This window comes from Coregonus clupeaformis, chromosome 5 (assembly GCF_020615455.1).
Source record: "Coregonus clupeaformis isolate EN_2021a chromosome 5, ASM2061545v1, whole genome shotgun sequence".
In the NCBI taxonomy this organism is placed as follows: domain Eukaryota; kingdom Metazoa; phylum Chordata; class Actinopteri; order Salmoniformes; family Salmonidae; genus Coregonus; species Coregonus clupeaformis.
This window is the reverse complement of record NC_059196.1, coordinates 22,283,091-22,301,410: the sequence shown is the minus strand read 5'-3', so window position 1 is coordinate 22,301,410 and position 18,320 is coordinate 22,283,091. Positions and strand designations below refer to the sequence as shown.

The following is an 18,320-nucleotide window of genomic DNA, read 5'->3' as shown; positions in this document are numbered from 1 at the left end:
TGCAAACCCTTCACTGCCATACATATTAGTAAACGAGAATGATTGAATATATGCAGCCTATGAGACGGTTATAGAAGACGTCGTAGCAGACCAGTCAGTCTGGGTGAAATACACGTCTCTCACACGAGAAATGAGAAGGTGAACCTGCCAGACAGTATTTATCTCTGTTAGTAATTACTCTTGTGGGTTGGGGCTTGCCAGGAAAGAGCAATTTACGGCAGCAGGTGACATGTCATCCTGAAAAGAAAATCACCTGGCAGAATTTCCTTGCGGTCAGAGCGGCACACGACGAGCAGAATACCAGGAGCCATGAGCGACCGCCAGCCCAAGATAAGCACGCCCGAGAGGGAGAGAGGGTGATGGAGAGGAGCTGTACTCGCCAACATCCCACCCTTATGAAAAAAGATCGCTGTCAGAGTGCATTGCAGTCAGAGTGCAGTATAACTGCAGTATGCTGCAGATTTTTTGCGTCTGCGTCCTGCCTCTTCGTATACTCAGTACGTCACAAAAATACCACAGTCGACTGCATTTACTGCACTTTTACTGCGGTTTCAAAACGGAAATCTTTTTTTTAAGGGCAGCCTGCTCAGAAATAAATAGTACCTCAAAGCTCAGCAGACCGCTCTAATCAAATCCAAGATGTCAATCAACCCGAGTGTGTGATGAGGTGTGAATGACGGAGTCAGGCACAGGAGGTAAAACACCAAAATCCAGAGTTTATTCAGTGTACATGAATAAAGTGCAGCAAGCGTCAAAACGAAACTAGCACAAGAGAAAAATCTGAGCTACTCACTCTCACAATGAACAATCACTCACAAAGGACAAGGGGGCAGAGGGAACACTTATACACAGACTAATGAGGGAATGAGTACCAGGTGTGTGTGATTGACAAGACAAGACTAATGGAGTGATGATAAATGGAGCGGTAGTGGCTAGTAAGCCGGTGACGACGAACGCCGAAACCTGCCCGAGCAAGGAGGAGGGGCAGCCTCGGCTGAATTCGTTACAGTACGGGGGGCCTCACTGCAGTGACAGTCAGCGCTGGCCTTCTGACGAAGCACAGCGCGTTGGAGGTGAACATGGGCAGCGTTCCACGTCTCCTCCGCGCGCCGAAACCAGTCATCCACCGCAGGAGCTTCGGTCTGGCTCTGGTGCCACGGTGCCAGAACCGGTTGATAACCTAAAACACACTGAAATGGCGTTAGGTTCGTAGAGGAGTGGCGGAGAGAGATCTGGGCATATTCTGCCCATGGCAGGAACACCGACCACTCTCCCGGCCGGTCCTGGCAATAGGACCTCAGGAACCTACCCACATCCTGATTTACCCGTTCCACCTGCCCATTACTCTCAGGGTGGAACCCAGAGGTCAGGCAGACTGAGAATCCCAGACGTTCCATGAACGCCTTCCAGACCTTTGACGTGAACTGGGGACCTCGGTCAGACACTATATCCTCTGGTACCCTGTACCCTGTAGTGCCGGAAGACGTGTGTAAACAGGGCCTCCGCAGTTTGCAGAGCCGTGGGGAGACCGGGCAGAGGAAGGAGGCGGCAGGCCTTCGAAAAGCGGTCCACAACGACCAGGATGGTGGTGTTCCCTTGAGAGAGAGGCAGATCAGTTAAAAATTCAACACTCAAATGAGACCATGGTCGTTGTGGAACTGGTAAAGGTTGTAACTTACCCGCTGGGAGGTGCCTAGGTGCCTTACTCTGGGCGCACACTGAGCAGGAGGAAACATACACCCTCATGTCCTTAGCCAAGGTAGGCCACCAGTACTTTTCAGTCAGGCAGCGCACTGTACGACCGATACCTGGGTGACCAGAGGAGGGTGACTTGTGTGCCCATGAAAATCAGACGATCACGGATAAGCCTCCCATCGAACGCCCGTGGTCGAGATATCTGGATCCCTCCGGGTGCTGTGATGTAGGTGGCTGGATCCGGTTGGCCAGCTGGTTTCGACGGATCGGTTCCTCTTCTCTCCAGGCATTGGACGACCTGAAGAACCCGATCCATCGCTTCCCCGAAGCTGGCCAGCATAGTGGAATGTTCCTGGACCCTTGCCACTATTCCAGGCATGCGCTCCTCTCCTGCTGACTCCATAGAGGTGAGTGATTCTGTGATGAGGTGTGAATGACGGAGTCAGGCGCAGGAGGTAAAACACCGAAATCCAGAGTTTATTCAGTGTACATGAATAAAGCGCAGCAAGCGTCAAAACGAAACTAGCACAAGGGAAAAATCCACCTTGGCTACATACAAGGAAAGAGCTCAACCGAGCTACTCACTCTCACAATGAACAATCACTCACAAAGGACAAGGGGGCAGAGGGAACACTTATACACAGACTAATGAGGGAATGAGTACCAGGTGTGTGTGATTGACAAGACAAGACAAGACAAATGGAGTGATGATAAATGGAGCGGTAGTGGCTAGTAAGCCGGTGACGACGAACGTCGAAACCTGCCCGAGTAAGGAGGGGAGGCAGCCTCGGCTGAATTCGTGACAGAGTGACAGTTTCAGAAACATAGCCTAATCAAACTGTCAGGCTATAAACACTTCACGGTAGCACAACTGTAAATATAGTGCATTCAGAAAATATTCAGACCCCTTGACTTTTTCCACATTTTGTTACGTTAAAGCCTTATTCTAAAATGGATTTAAAAAATAATCTCATAAATCTACACACAATACACCATAATGACAAAGTGAAAACAGGTTATTAGAAATGTTTGCAAATTTATAAAAAAAAAAAAAACAGATATACCTTATTTACATAAGTATTCAGACCCTTCGCTATGAGACTTGAAATTGAGCTCAGGTGTATCCTGTTTCCATTGATCATCCTTGAGATGTTTCCACATGTTTTGTTTTTTGTCCTAGCATTACACAGCTGATTCAAATTACCAACTCACCATCATCAAGCTTTGATTATTTAAATCAGAAAAATGCACCCGGGGGGTCCCCAGGACCGATTTTGGGAAACCCTGGCTTAACCTACTGAGGTAATCCACCATTTCAATACACATGGCTCTCTTTTACTGAGCTTTAATTAACACATTGTGGTACATCGTTGTAACTCAGATGAAATACCAGTGAAGGCAATTACAATCAGAGCCCAGAGGCGCCCCAATCAAAATAACTTCAACTAAGGAATTTAACTAATTCATTCAACAGTTAACAGGAATATTGATTGAATGCTTGGCCGGGAATCACTAATGATGAATACTGGTGACTAGTCAGGCTAGTATATGCATAAAATATTGTCAAGTTGGGCCTGCAACTATTCACGTGTTGTTGACACTGGGCTGCATTGCTTTTAGCTGAACACTACCATTTTTGGTCAAAGGAGCATTGATAGGACCTCCATTTGAACTAAAATTACCCAACAACTTTTTTTTTACCCGAAGGTCACTGCAGAACTATGCCTTTGGTTTGTTGTAACAGAGCACGTCGTCCCCATGCAGCTCAGGTGGAAGAAAAAGGATAGCTGAAGTGTGAATGGAGGCATTAGCCTACTGCTGACTTCATGTCACTGACTGTTTATGACACGTGCATTTATCGCTTATCAGGGCTAATTTTACCCAGCCTCAGATCGTGTTGCTGGTTGTGCACTTTTCAGGAATCAAACAGTATCTCCCCTTGACCCTTTTGGGCTGACCGTGTTGACCAGAGTTGACTCCATCATGTCCTTGATGTCCACTGTCAGGAGCACAGGGGTGAATGCCACTAAATGGTGCAGCTTAAAGGGATACTTCACTCAAATTAGAAAATTACATAGGCATATTTGTTTCCTGACCCTGAAAGAAGGACAAGAAGAGACCGCAATCCACACTTTGGATTTGTTTACCTAGCCACCCAACAGCTAACCTTTGCACTTTTAAACCAAAAACCAACAGAAGTCAATATATCCGACATAAGCATGTTTTAAATTGCAAGTATCCTCCAGACACAGCTAGCTGCCTGCACTAGGGGGAATACAGCGTTGATAGAACAATGTATTTCATAATGCTTGCTTTGGCAGGAAAAACCCTCACCAAGACCTGATCCTTGCCTGGCAAATCACTAGAACCCATAGAGGGTGTCCGGACACTTTCCGCCAGCCAAGATGTTAAGTAGTGGTGGGTAACGGTTGAACCAATGCAGCCTGGTCCAAACCTGATTGCAACATGGTCACGAGGAACCTTCCCTCTATCAATGGCCTTTCCATTGAGTACAAGTTCATCACTGATATTGCTCATTATCTTTGTCTCAGACAGCATGATCACACTGTTGAAGAGGGTGCCGCGTTAGAACAGACTGTTCGGGATGTCACACCTCAACGGAACAACGAGTGATAGGGTTACATGACAGGGCTCTTTTCCATCCCTGCTATGCCAAATCTGCTGTAAACTAATGGCCTGACCACCAATGCAGTGGACTCAAACAAAGACTGGGCGCCTGCAATGGGGTCTTCCTCCACCGTTTCTTCACAGCAGGGTGAACGACTCATAACTCACAGAGTACAAAGAACAGAAAGACCCTCTGTGCAATGAAAAGAACCAGCACCACTGTTAGAAACCACCATCTCTGAGGGATGTCTATTTTGGGGCCAATCATTTAGGCTGAACAGCTGAACTCACCCTGGCTGTCAATTAAAAACATTCACCATTAAAGAACAACAAGGCACAAGGCCTAACACTTTGTTAACTCCAGATAAAAAAATGCAGCTTTGACACCTCCCCAAAAAGGAGACGGCTAATGAAACATTTTAGTTGAGAGAAATAAAAAGTGTGTGTACTGGGACAAGGCGGAATCCAAGCCAGGACACTAACAGAAAAACATTGCCTTGAAAGAGCTGGTGTTTTTTTAAGTTCTCAATAAAAATAATTCAAACAAACTATTGGGTAACAGTAATACACATCTGTAACATTTCGGGCCTGTCCACCTGTATACTGGCAGGAGCCATTATTCCATCGTTCCCCTCCAAAAATTGATGTTGGCTGTGGACTCGACGTGGCGGGAAGCCCTGCTGTACACTACAGAGCAAATGACCCATTTGACATGGCTAAACATCTCACCGCATGAATCTTCTCCACACATGACAGCAGAGCTGGAGAGCCGGGCTGTACAAGCTGTGCTCAAGACTCGTCCTCAGCAGAGTGCAGACACTGTCTTTAAAAGGCAGGAGGAGGGAGTGGAATGAGAAGGCCGGCTGAGTGGAAGACAGATAAACAAGAAGAGCCAGATACAGAAATAGATGCAATTAGACTACCAAGATGATCGTATTTGTCTCTAGAGCTGCATTGTCATTGTGAAAATAAGGACCCTTAAACGTGTCTTTTCCAATTTAACAAATAAGCAAATGCAGTGTGATCATAATGTGTGAGTGTGTGTTCTGCGTGTTGAAAATACACCAACAAAGCTATCATTACATATTAGGCCTGCTGCATTATTAAATCTGAACAGAGTCTTCAAAGGCTCATTGCATCCCTAAACGTGTGACATCATTGCTAAATTAAGCAGAGACTGAAACTTCTTTAATTAAAGCCAAACCACATGCTATCACCGTGGCTGAAAGCGAAGCTCCACAGCTGCAGCGCCACGGCGGGTCCCAGGGCAGATATTTACAAAGGCTAAAGGGAACAGGGGAGAGGGGGGGGACGCCCCTGTTGACAAGTTTAAAACGCGCAATCTACACTTCCTTCATCAAGCTGTCATCAGGCCCTGAGGCCCCCGGCTCACACTGTTTATGAAAAGTATTAATATTCCCATTAAGGAATAAAAATAAAGAATTGTGTCATTGCACGACAGGTGCAGCGAGGCAGGGGGGGAGGGAGGGGAGCGACGCCCAACAGGGTTAAAGATGTGAAACGTACAGTAGAGCGATTAGCCGCCACACCTCCACCACGAACAAGTGCGCCATTCAAAGTTCTGAGAAAGAAGGCAGTGTGCTGACGGAGTTGTAGGGTATTTCAGGTGCTACTCCAGCAGGGAACACCTGTACTTTGTCTATTCTGTCAAGGGTCATATTTGGCTTGCTGCTGACGCTGTCGATTCATTACCCAAATACTGAATGACATATTGTCTGGACTTGGAGAGCAAATGTTCTACACTGGAATATGTTATCAACTATGCTCAGCTGAGGCAAAAGGTTGCACCGAAGTTAAGCTACTTCATCCAACTTGACTACTAGGAGGTTTCAATCATCGCTGTTATGTCATGCCAGTAAGACTGTGACATTCAATGCTAGGACAACAGTCCAGTACTGTATAGGCATGCCCGTGTCTCACAAACTAAAACTACAGGTGTCAGAAGTGGGATCCAAAATGACCAAAAAGAGGGAACTATAAATTCTATTGAACTGATAAGACAGCGGCTAAAGGGTGGAAACGAAATAGAATGGAAAAACAGTACAGGCGATATGATACAAAAGAGTAGGTGGAGAGGAGACAGACAACTATTTTTCAACACCTCCTCTTCTCACCTTGGGAATGCATCTGGACAAATTTTGAGAGCCATGTCATGCAAACCAGATCTCAGATTCCCTTGGCTTAAGATGGTCCCTTAAGTACTCTGATGACTGAAGGATACTGCACATAACAAAACAAGCATATCATCCCCCTGGAGCACTTGTTATAATTAATGTTACGTCATTACTCACTTTTCTGAAACCAGACAGAGTGAGAGGAGTGTTTGTGTGAAGGTCATATCTGCACATATGAAATTGCTGTCATTCACAAAGCCTAAATATAATTTTGCAGCTGTTCCCTGTGTGAGGTTATACAGTATATATAACATACGTCACTAAGAAGATGATTTTATCCAAAAAGACTTACAAAACAGTAAGTGCATACATTTTGTATGTGTTTTTGTGATCCCTGCAGGAATTTAACCTATGACCTTGGCGTTGCTAGCACCACACTCTTACCAACTGTAACGTATAGTATATGAAGCATATTGTTCAATGAGATAAGGTTTTCAGTCATTCCTTCGATGCCATTCCTCTGAAGATTGTGTACAAGATTGCTTCATGTACAGACAAAAGACACAAATCTGGCCTCGAGTGGATTTTCCAGACTTCTGTCTAAGGGAGAATATTTTCATCTTAGATTGTCCCAGTTTCCAGTCTATAAAATTATGCATCTCCCTAACCAATGCCTTGGACCCCATTTACGAGAGCAAGTCTCCAGCCAAATTCTTCACACAGACCCAGACGTTTGTGTGTTGGAGGCCAGCTCCATCACTCGTGGTTCTTGATTAAAGCAGAGCAGACATGCAAGCGGTGCCATTGACTGGCATGGATTGGGTTTCCATGGCTTGCAACTCCTTTGCATTTTACTAAACGCTTATGCAGTGGTGTAAAGTACTCAAGTAAAAACACTTTAAAGTACTACTTAAGTAGTTTTGTGGGGTATCTGTACTTTACTATTTACATTCTTGACAACTTTTACTTTTACTTCACTACATTCCGAAAGAAAATAATGTACTTTTTATTCCATACATTTTCCCTGACACCCAAAAGTACTTGTTACATTTTGAATGCTTAGGAGGACAGGAAAATTGTCAAATTCATACACTTATCAAGAGAACATCCCTGGTCATCTCTACTGCCTCTGATCTGGCGGACTCACTAAACACAAATGCTTCGTTTGTAAATGATGTCTGAGTGTTGGAGTGTGCCCCTGGCTTTCCGTAAATAAAAAAACAAGAAAATGGTGCCGTCTGGTTTGCTTAATATAAGGAATTTGATACTTAAGTATATTTAGCAATTACATTTACTTTTGATACTTAAGTATATACAGTACCAGTCAAAAGTTTGGACACACCTACTCATTCAAGGGTTGTTCTTTATTTTTACTATTTTCTACATTGTAGGATAATAGTGAAGACATCAAAACTATGAAATAACACATATGGAATCATTTAGTAACCAAAAAAGTGTTAAACAAATCAAAATATATTTTATATTTGAGATTCTTAAAATGATGGACTGTCGTTTCTCTTTGGTTATTTGAGCTGTTCTTGCCATAATATGGACTTGTTCTTTTACCAAATAGGGCTATCTTCCGTATACCCACCCCTACCTTGTCACAACACAACTGATTGGCTCAAACGCATTAAGATGGAAAGAAATTCCACAATTTAACTTTTAAGAAGGCACACCTGTTAATTGAAATGCGTTCCAGGTGACTCCCTCATGAAGCTGGATGAGAGAATGCCAAGAGTGCGTAAAGCTGTCATCAAGGCAAAGGGTGGCTATTTGTTTAACCCTTCTTTGGTTACCACATGATTCCATATGTGTTATTTCATAGTTTTGATGTCTTCACTATTATTCTACAATGTAAGAAATAGTAAAAATAAAGAAAAACCCTTGAATGAGTAGGTGTTTCCAAACTTTTGACTGGTAGTGTGTATAAAACCAAATACTTGTAGACTTTTACTCAAGTAGTATTTTACTGGGTGACTTTCACTTTTACTTCAGTCATTTTCTATTAAGGTATCTTTACTTTTACTCAAGTATGACAATTGCATACTTTTTCCACCACTGCGCTTATGTCATATTCAATAGGTTTAGCGATGATTTCCTGGCATTTAAATATTGTAACTAAGTAAACAACTCAAATACTCCTACTGAAATGAAGTCATCGATGCACTGCACTGAGAAGTACTGTGAACCTTTAATCAAATACGGTAGTGTCTTGAAAACCTGAACAGATACAGACAGTACAGTCAACAGTAGCCAAAGCTATAGGCCTAGTAACTGTTTAGCCTAGCTAACCTTGAGGCCAATCCTTTCCCTTGTGTTAGAGAATTTAAAGTGTGAGAGAATGTGTTTGCCTCTCCAGAGGCATGGGGGTCCTTAGGGCCTGTCTGTTAGGGTAGAGTTAGCATAGCTGAGCAACGTGTGAGAAGATGAAGAGAGGACTTGTTGCCACAGTGAGAACAGTCTCTGCTGACAGACTGATGCTTTAAATAGTGGGGACCAACAAAACAGGGGCCACTAATACAGAGCCCTCAGTCTTTAGGGAGGGTTAGGTGACTTAGATCACACAAACCCGAGAACATTGTATGCATGTTGGGTTTACTGCTACAGGGTCAGCTATACTTGTCAATGACCGAACTTCTGTGAAGTAGTTGCTGAAGGCATTCTCAGAAAAGGGAAGCCAACCAAACATATCAAATTCAAGATTCAGAGGTACCTTTATGACACCAGAAGAACCTTTCTTTCCATTCAAGAAAATATGCTTAATGAGCCTAAATTCAACATTTCAATAACCTCAAAATGTACCTATATCAAAAAAGCAACAATCATTATATTAATCAATATCCTTCTATTAATCTTAAAAGAGAATCACAGTTTTTACTCATAGAATTGGAATGAAAAATAGGAAGCTTCTACTACTTCATGAACAGGATTGGTCTTTGGATGCTGTATTTAGCACGTGGTCAATCACGTCCGAGTCTGGCTGAGGCTCAGCTCACACATCAAAGCCCAGGGGCCCCTGTGATACGATATTTTCCGATGCTCCCGTCGAACGGAAACCCTCATAAAAGTTGTCCGAGCGGCAAGATACATCGAGGAGAAAATCTCATTAGGAAAACAAATTAGCCTAAGCATTATCACAGCATCACCAATATTTATTTTGAATTGAACTAGGTCAAGCTTTTATACACCATCCTTTAGGCTTAATCCCAGAGTAGGAATGTTAGTGCAGATATAGGATCAGTTTTGCCTTTTAGATCAGAAAGAATAGGATTACAGTGCATTTGGAAAGTATTCAGACCCCTTGACTTTTTCCACATTTTGTTACATTGCAGCCTTATTCTAAAATTGATTAAATAAATAAAAAATCCTCTTCAATCTACACACAATACCCCATAATGACAAAGTGAAAACAGGTTATTAGAAATGTTTGCAAATGTATTTGTAAAAATACAGAAATATCTTTACATAAGTATTCAGACCCTTTGCTATGAGACTCGGAATTGAGCTCAGGTGCATCCTGTTTCAATTGATCATCCTTGAGATGTTTCTATGACTTGATTGGAGTCCACCTGTGGTAAATTCGATTGATTGGACATGATCTGGAAAGGCACACACCTATCTATATAAGGTCCCACAGCTGACAGTGCATGTCAGAGCAAAAACCAAGCCATGAGGTTGAAGGAATTGTCCGTAGAGCTCCGAGACAGGATTGTGGTGAAGCACAGATCTCAGGAAAGGTACCAAAAAATGTCTGCAGCATTGATGGTGCCCAAGAACACAGTGGCCTCCATCATTCTTAAATGGAAGAAGTTTGGAACAGCCTAGACTTTTCCTAGAGCTGGCCGCCCGGCCAAACTGAGCAATCGGGGAGAAGGGCCTTGGTCAGGGAGGTGACCAAGAACCCGATGGTCACGCTGACAGAGCTCCAGAGTTCCTCTGTAGAGATGGGAGAACCTTCCAGAAGGACAACCATCGCTGCAGCCCTCCACCAATCAGGCCTTTATGGTAGAGTGGCCAGATGGAAGCCACTCCTCACTAAAAGGCACATGACAGCCCACTTGGAGTTTGCCAAAAGGCACCTAAAGGACTCTCAGACCATGAGAAACAAGATTGAACTCATTGGCCTGAATGTCAAGCGTCACGTCTAGAGTAAACCTGGCACCACCCCTACGGTGAAGCATGGTGGTGGCAGCATCATGCTGTGGGGATGTTTTTCAGCAGCAGGGACTGGGAGACTAGTCAGGATCGAGGGAAAGATGAACGGAGCAAAGTACAGAGAGATCCTTGATGAAAACCTGCTCCAGAGCGCTCAGGACCTGACTGGGGCGAAGGTTCACCTTCCAACAGGACAACGACCCTAAGCACACAGCCAAGACAATGCAGTAGTGGCTTCAGGACAAGTCTCTGAATGTCCTTGAGTGGCCTAGCCAGAGCTCGGACTTGAACCCAATCGAACATCTCTGGAGAGACCTGTGCAGCGACGCTCCCCATCGAAACTGACAGAGCTTGAGAGGATCTGCAGAGAAGAATGAGAGAAACTCCCCAAATACAGGTGTGCCAAGCTTATAGCGTCATACCCAAGAAGACTCAAGGCTGTAATCGCTGCCAAAGGTGCTTCAACAAAGTACTGAGTAAAGGGTCTGAAAATACTTATGCAAATGTAATATTTCTAAAAACCTGTTTTTGCTTTGTCATTATGGGGTATTGTGTGTAGATTGATGAGGGGGAAAAAACTATTTTATCAATTTTAGAATAAGGCTGTAACGTAACAAAATGTGGAAAAAGTCAAGGCGTCTGAATACTTTCCGAATGCACTGAGGGAAAAAAGTATTTGATCCCCTGCTTATTTTGTACGTTTGCCCACTGACAAAGAAATGATCAGTCTATAATTTTAATGGTAGGTTTATTTGAACAGTGAGAGATAGAATAACAACAACAAAATCCAGAAAAACGCATGTCAAAAATGTTATAAATTGATTTTAATTTTAATGAGGGAAATAAGTATTTGACCCCCTCTCAATCAGAAAGATTTCTGGCTCCCAGGTGTCTTTTATACAGGTAACGAGCTGAGATTAGGAGCACACTCTTAAAGGGAGTGCTCCTAATCTCAGCTTGTTACCTGTATAAAAGACACCTGTCCACAGAAGCAATCAATCAATCAGATTCCAAACTCTACACCATGGCCAAGACCAAAGAGCTCTCCAAGGATGTCAGGGACAAGATTGTAGACCTACACAAGGCTGGAATGGGCTACAAGACCATCGCCAAGCAGCTTGGTGAGAAGGTGACAACAGTTGGTGTGATTATTCGCAAATGGAAGAAACACAAAAGAACTGTCAATCTCCATGAGAACGGTGAGGAATCAGCCCAGAACTACACGGGAGGATCTTGTCAATGATCTCAAGGCAGCTGGGACCATAGTCACCAAGAAAACAATTGGTAACACACTACGCCGTAAAGGACTGAAATCCTGCAGCGCCCGCAAGGTCCCCCTGCTCAAGAAATCACATATACAGGCTCGTCTGAAGTTTGCCAATGAACATCTGAATGATTCAGAGGAGAACTGGGTGAAAGTGTTGTGGTCAGATGAGACCAAAATCAAGCTCTTTGGCATCAACTCAACTCGCTGTGTTTGGAGGAGGAGGAATGCTGCCTATGACCCCAAGAACACCATCCCCACCGTCAAACATGGAGGTGGAAACATTATGCTTTGGGGGGGGATTTTCTGCTAAGGGGACAGGACAACTTCACCGCATCAAAGGGAAGATGGACGGCGCCATGTACCGTCAAATCTTGGGTGAGAACCTCCTTCCCTCAGCCAGGGCATTGAAAATGGGTCGTGGATTGGTATTCCAGCATGACAATGACCCAAAACACATGGCCAAGGCAACAGAGGAGTGGCTCAAGAAGAAGCACATTAAGGTCCTGGAGTGGCCTAGCGTGTCTCCAGACCTTAATCCCATAGAAAATCTGTGGAGGGAGCTGAAGGTTCGAGTTGCCAAATTTCAGCCTCGAAACCTTAATGACTTGGAGAAGATCTGCAAAGAGGAGTGGGACAAAATCCCTCCTGAGATGTGTGCAAACCTGGGGGCCAACTACAAGAAACGTCTGACCTCTGTGATTGCCAACAAGGGTTTTGCCACCAAGTACTAAGTCATGTTTTGCAGAGGGGTCAAATACTTATTTCCTTCATTAAAATGCAAATCAATTTATAACATTTTTGACATGCGTTTTTTTGTTGTTATTCTGTCTCTCACTGTTCAAATAAACCTACCATTAAAATTATAGACTGATAATTTCTTTGTCAGTGGGCAAACGTACAAAATCAGCAGGGGATCAAATACTTTTTTCCCTCACTGTATGTAGGCAGGTCGGACCTGATCCTAGATCAGCTCTCCTACTCTGAGACGCTTTGTGAATACAGGCAGAGTTCTCAAAACTGCTTCTAATATCCAAGGACTCCAGGAATAAATGTCAATATAGATAAAATGCATTATCAAGATACTATCATTAGGTCTAACAAGTTTTAGGATACCTTGGTAGCCCTATTGATCATAGCAGAGAAGAACATACTGTTTCAAACTTTTCTTCCAAATCACTGTAAACTTGCAATGTGAAATAAATAACGGGATTCTGCGAAATGTGAAGAAAATATCTGACTCGGAGCAAAAAGGAAAGACATTCCTTTAAAATACGTGAAAATTGTGAAGCGATTTGAAGGGACCATGACAGACATGTTTATAACTGCGTGTTCCCACCTCTCTCTGTGTGTGTGTGTGTGTGTGTATTACTATCCTCGTGGGTACCGGAAATCACCCAAAGTCCCCACAAGGATAGTAAAACAAAGACAATTCTGCCTCATGGGGACATTTCCAACACATCCCCACGAGGACAAAGGCTATTTTAAGCTTAGGGGTTAGGTTTAGAGTTACAATAAGGGTTAAGGTTAGAATTAGGGTTAGGTTTAGGGTTAGGGGTTCAGGTTAGGGAAAATAGGATTTTGAATGGAAATAAATGTTAGGTCCCCACAAGGACAGTAAAACATATTCTGTGTGTGTGTGTGTGTGTGTGTGTGTGTGTGTGTGTGTGTGTATGTGAGAGAGAGAGAGAGAGAGAGCCCTGAGTGAGAGCATGTCGGACTCAGACAGTGGGGAGAGGCGAAAGGTCATTGGAGAATTTGAGAAAAATCTCCCCCTGCTTGAGACTACTCTGTCAAATAAATGACTGTGACACACATCGAGGCATGCACAGTAACAGGCTACCTGACCGCCAAAATAACGATTAACCTCAAAAGAGCCAACATACTTGTCCCATATGTGCACCAACCAGAGAATGTAAGCGGAGCGGAGCTGGAGTGGAGCATGCCCAATTTGACTGGAGCGCGGAGCGAGTTTCCCAAAGGCTGGAGCGTCAGACTTCTCGCCCGCTCCAATTTCGCTCTAGTAGCACTCACTTCACAAGCTCAGGGAATGCCGGCCCAGCATGCATTTGTAGTCTACTTGTGTGCTGCTATAGCCCCTTGCTTTAGCTACTGTCATGGAGTTCACTAAATATTTTCATAAAGAAACTGATAAAACACACAGGTGCAAAATCAATGTGACTTACAAAGATGAGGACCAAGAGCAAGAGAGGGAGTGCGGTGATGTTATGTCCACAACTGAAAAGACACGTATCCTGACATATTACCTCTTTCAAGAATGGGGTTATTTTGCCTAAAAACCTTTAGGCCCACCTGTAAAAAATTTAATTAAGAAAAACTCTGCATCTCTGCCCAGCCTGTCAAGAGTGGCCCGAAGGGTGTTTAGCATCCCTAGTGGCTATATGCAAGTGCAGAGAGGGTATTCTCCAGAGAGGGTATTCTCCAGAGAGGGTATTCTCCAGAGAGGGTATTCTCCGCTGCTGGCCTGCTCTTTAGGCACCATCACATCAGCCAAAGACTCTGGCAAAACTTGTGTTTCTAATAGTGAATTCAAAGTCCTAATAAGGCATTTTTAATTTAATTTTTATTTAATTGTAAGTAAGTCACAGCATATATGCGCAATTTATAGACTAATACAACAAAATGTTGTTTAAATGCTGAGCGCTTAATGTTCATGCCAGCCTAGTGTCACACTTGCAAATGCTTCACCATTTATTTATTTGTAGGCTATAGCCATGAAATAATTGAAATAATAAGCTAATAATAATAATAGTCTAAATAAATAGGCTACATGTCTGGCTCCTGACCTACTAGAGTGTTTATATGTTGTTTAATACAACATGTAGCGCTTTTTACTGTCACATTTTCATGTTGTTCATTCAAATCATGTGGTTTGGTTTCAATACTTCAAAACCAAATGATAGGTCCAGGTAGTCACATAAATAGATGGGTGTTGGTTAAATTGTGATTTTAATGAATGGAGCGAATTTGGAGTGGCAGTTTTTTTTCCTGTGAGCGAGGAGCAGTTTTTAGCGGAGTGGTTGGAAAGGACATGGCGCACCGAAGCGGTGTGCAAGCTCTGCTCAGTGAGCGATGAGCGGGATTTCCGACCGCTCAAATGCTCTGGTACCAACTACTGACCAGACATTCCTTACAGCCATGTACACAACATCGCTCAGGTACATCTCCTTTACAAGGTAAGAGATTGTGCTCTTGCACAATAGAGGAACCGTTTCCAGTTATTCAGAAGAAACCACAACAACCACGTTGGCCCCTTTTATGAACTCCTTGAGAAATGTAAGAGACCTTCCTTGTTTGACAAAATAATACTGTAGCAATTCTGTATCCACATTACTCTTTTCCTAATTGCTTAATTCTAATAAGAGTCTAAATTAAATCTTCTGAAAAGGTCACATTTCAAAATGATAGGTTCCTAATTTCCATATGTTCTGATATACAGTACTAGATATGGGAGGGTTGCTGACTGGTAAGTGGTGACAGATGTATTCTATGGCTGTCCATGCCATAGAAATAGAATGGAGTAGAGTAATAATTATATTTCTATGGTCCATGCATTAGTACAGTCCCTGTCGATGAGGGTTCCAAACAGCAGCCAGATAGTCTTCCGGATGTTGTCGGTGCACAGCCAGCTCCACTGGTCCTTCATCAGCAGACACATGATGTCTAGGGCCACATTAGCCAGGGCCGTCTCCACCACTGTGGATAGTACCACAAAACACACACACACACGTAAATGACACACACACACACGTAAATGACACACATGCACGCACACACGCGCATTTTACAAAGTAGCACACATTCTTGAAACAAGCACATTAAACACCATAGGTTTGAAGCCAAGTTTATGTATCACTATTTACAATGCATGAGCAGTGGTCCAAAATATAATTATTTAGAGAGAGCAACTGCATCTCAGTTTTCAACAAAAAATACTAAATAGCATTCTGGCTATGAAATATGACAATCTCAAAACACTAAAGCCTCATGTAAGTGTTGGATATCTACTGTATGTCTTCAACATTATTGGCAAAATTTGTCAGAGGGAATCTGTTAAAAAGGAAAAACCTATGATCCACACAATGTCAAACATTGACACTGGACAGATTTCACAGCATAGACAAAAAATGAATTTCTCTTTTAAATATCCCCAACAAATGTTTGCCAAGACTTCTCTCTAGTGGTGACATTATAGTACTGCAGGAGTATGCTGGTCACAGCATTCAGGTTGTTAACTTTTCACCCTTGAAATGTTCAGGAGAGATCTGGAAAGGGATGTTTCAGACCTGTCTGGTCAGTGAGAGGGAGCCAGACGGCTCACCATGAAAGTCTGGCCCACATCTGAAACACGTCTCCTTTCAGACAAGACAATGAGCAGACTTTAAACATGGAAGCCCCAGCAATTTGGATTCAATTAAAAGGGACATGCTCATTCCAATGTCAAGTCGTGGGAGATAGTTTCCATATGAAGTCAATGAGATCCCCCTTTTTTTCTAAGGCCATTCACTGGATTGGAGACATACAATAGACTGCTGCTCTTCCATGTGTGGAGATGGAAGGAACAGGCAAGATCTTACCAGTTAGAGGACCTTAACCTTCTGTGCTGTCCACATTCCAAAACACTGCACATTCATAGACTGGGCCAGAAACTGAACTTAAACCAAGTAAGAAAAGTAGCAAATCCTTTTTGTAGGAAAAAGTATATAAAAAAACAGCATTTCACAATAAATGAACCATTCAAGCTATGTCTGGAGAGGAAGATGGGGGCGGAATTGTGCTTCCCAGATTTCAGTCACAACACTCTGTCCGTCTGTCTGTCCACACAGTAAGACACACACACGCACACACACACTGCCGGGAAGAACAGGAAGCGGTCATGACGCAAACATCCACTCTATCACAAGCCAAGGTTGATGTAAGAACTTAGTTCCTGTATTGAACTAATGGGCCATTGAACAATATTGTGTCATCGTGTAAATTTACACATCCACCACTACTAAAAAATCCACATTCCTTGCGCAGTCCTTACCAGAATCTTGAATGGATGCACCTGGTAGATTATTCCGTGGGCATCCACAGCTTCCCACTTCGCCTCTGAGGCCTGGCCCTTCCCTCTCAGCCTCTGCATCAAACATCACCATTAGTTCCTGCTCCTTGATGAAGGCCTCTAGGCCAGCTATCGACAGGCCGTTAAACCCCTGCAAAAAGAGAAGGATGACATAAACGTTCATGGGTTTAAGGAGTAAAAATACTGATAACAGAATTTCATGTGACAGACATCACTGTAGTCGAGAGACCACAGCACAGCACTTACTGTCAGAGACATTTAGGACTGGGGTGATTTTACTGGAGAACCTTAGCCGGGACCTGAAAACAGACACAAAAGCAGGTAAGACAATCGTTTGAATCGAATCGAACTTTATTTCTATAACAATCCATTTCACAACACATTTCATAGAAATGTCATGTGCATTACATCATGAAATACTGTATATAGACATATGTACCAGTCAAAAGTTTGGACACACCTACTCATTCAAGGGTTTTTCTTTATTTTTACTATTTTCTACATTGTAGAATAATAGTGAAGACATAAACTATGAAATAACAGATATGGAATTATGCAGTAACCCAAAAAGTTTTAAACAAATCAAAATATATTATATATTTGAGATTCTTCAAAGTAGCCACCTTTTGCCTTGATGGCAGCTTTGCACACTCTTGGCATTCTCTCAACCAGCTTCATGAGGAATGCTTTTCCAACAGTCTTGAAGGAGCTCCCACATATGCTGAGCACTTGTTGGCTGCTTTTCCTTCACTCTGTGGTCCAACTCATCCCAAACCATCTCAATTGGTTGAGGTTGGGTGATTGTGGAGGCCAGGTCATCTGATGCAGCACTCTCCTTGGTCAAATAACCCTAACACAGCCTGGAGGTGTGTTTTGGGTCATTCTCCTGTTGAAAAACAAATTATAGTTCCACTAAGTGCAAACCAGACGGGACAGCGTATCGCTGCATAATGCTGTGGTAGCCATGCTGGTTAAGTGTGCCTTGAATTCTAAATAAATAATTGACAGTGTCACCAGCAATGCACCCCCACACCATCACACCTCCTCCTCCATGCTTCACGGCGGGAACCACACATGTGGAGATCATCCGTTCACCTAATCTGCGTCTCACAAAGACACGTTGTTTCTAATGCATACAGGCCTAGTCAGTTAAAGTGATTATCAATTACACATACCCTGTCTATGTGTGATACGATGAACGGCTTCTTGACAAAGGTAATTCTTGCATCTGTATTAAGAGCAAGGAACTCCTGCATTTCTTCACTGTTGGCAGTTTAGGGTACAGCACAAAGTTGCTGAAAAATAGGGGAGATGAGTGTTAGTTTTCATGTAACAATCAAATCAAATATTT

The 18,320-nt window shown here is 43.1% G+C and overlaps 1 pseudogene; it reads right to left on the bottom strand.

Annotated features, from left to right (window-relative positions):
- LOC121557301 overlaps nt 1-17,227 on the bottom strand; it is a 28,468-nt pseudogene extending 11,241 nt beyond the window's left edge.
- Between the last annotated feature and the right edge of the window lie 1,093 nt (nt 17,228-18,320).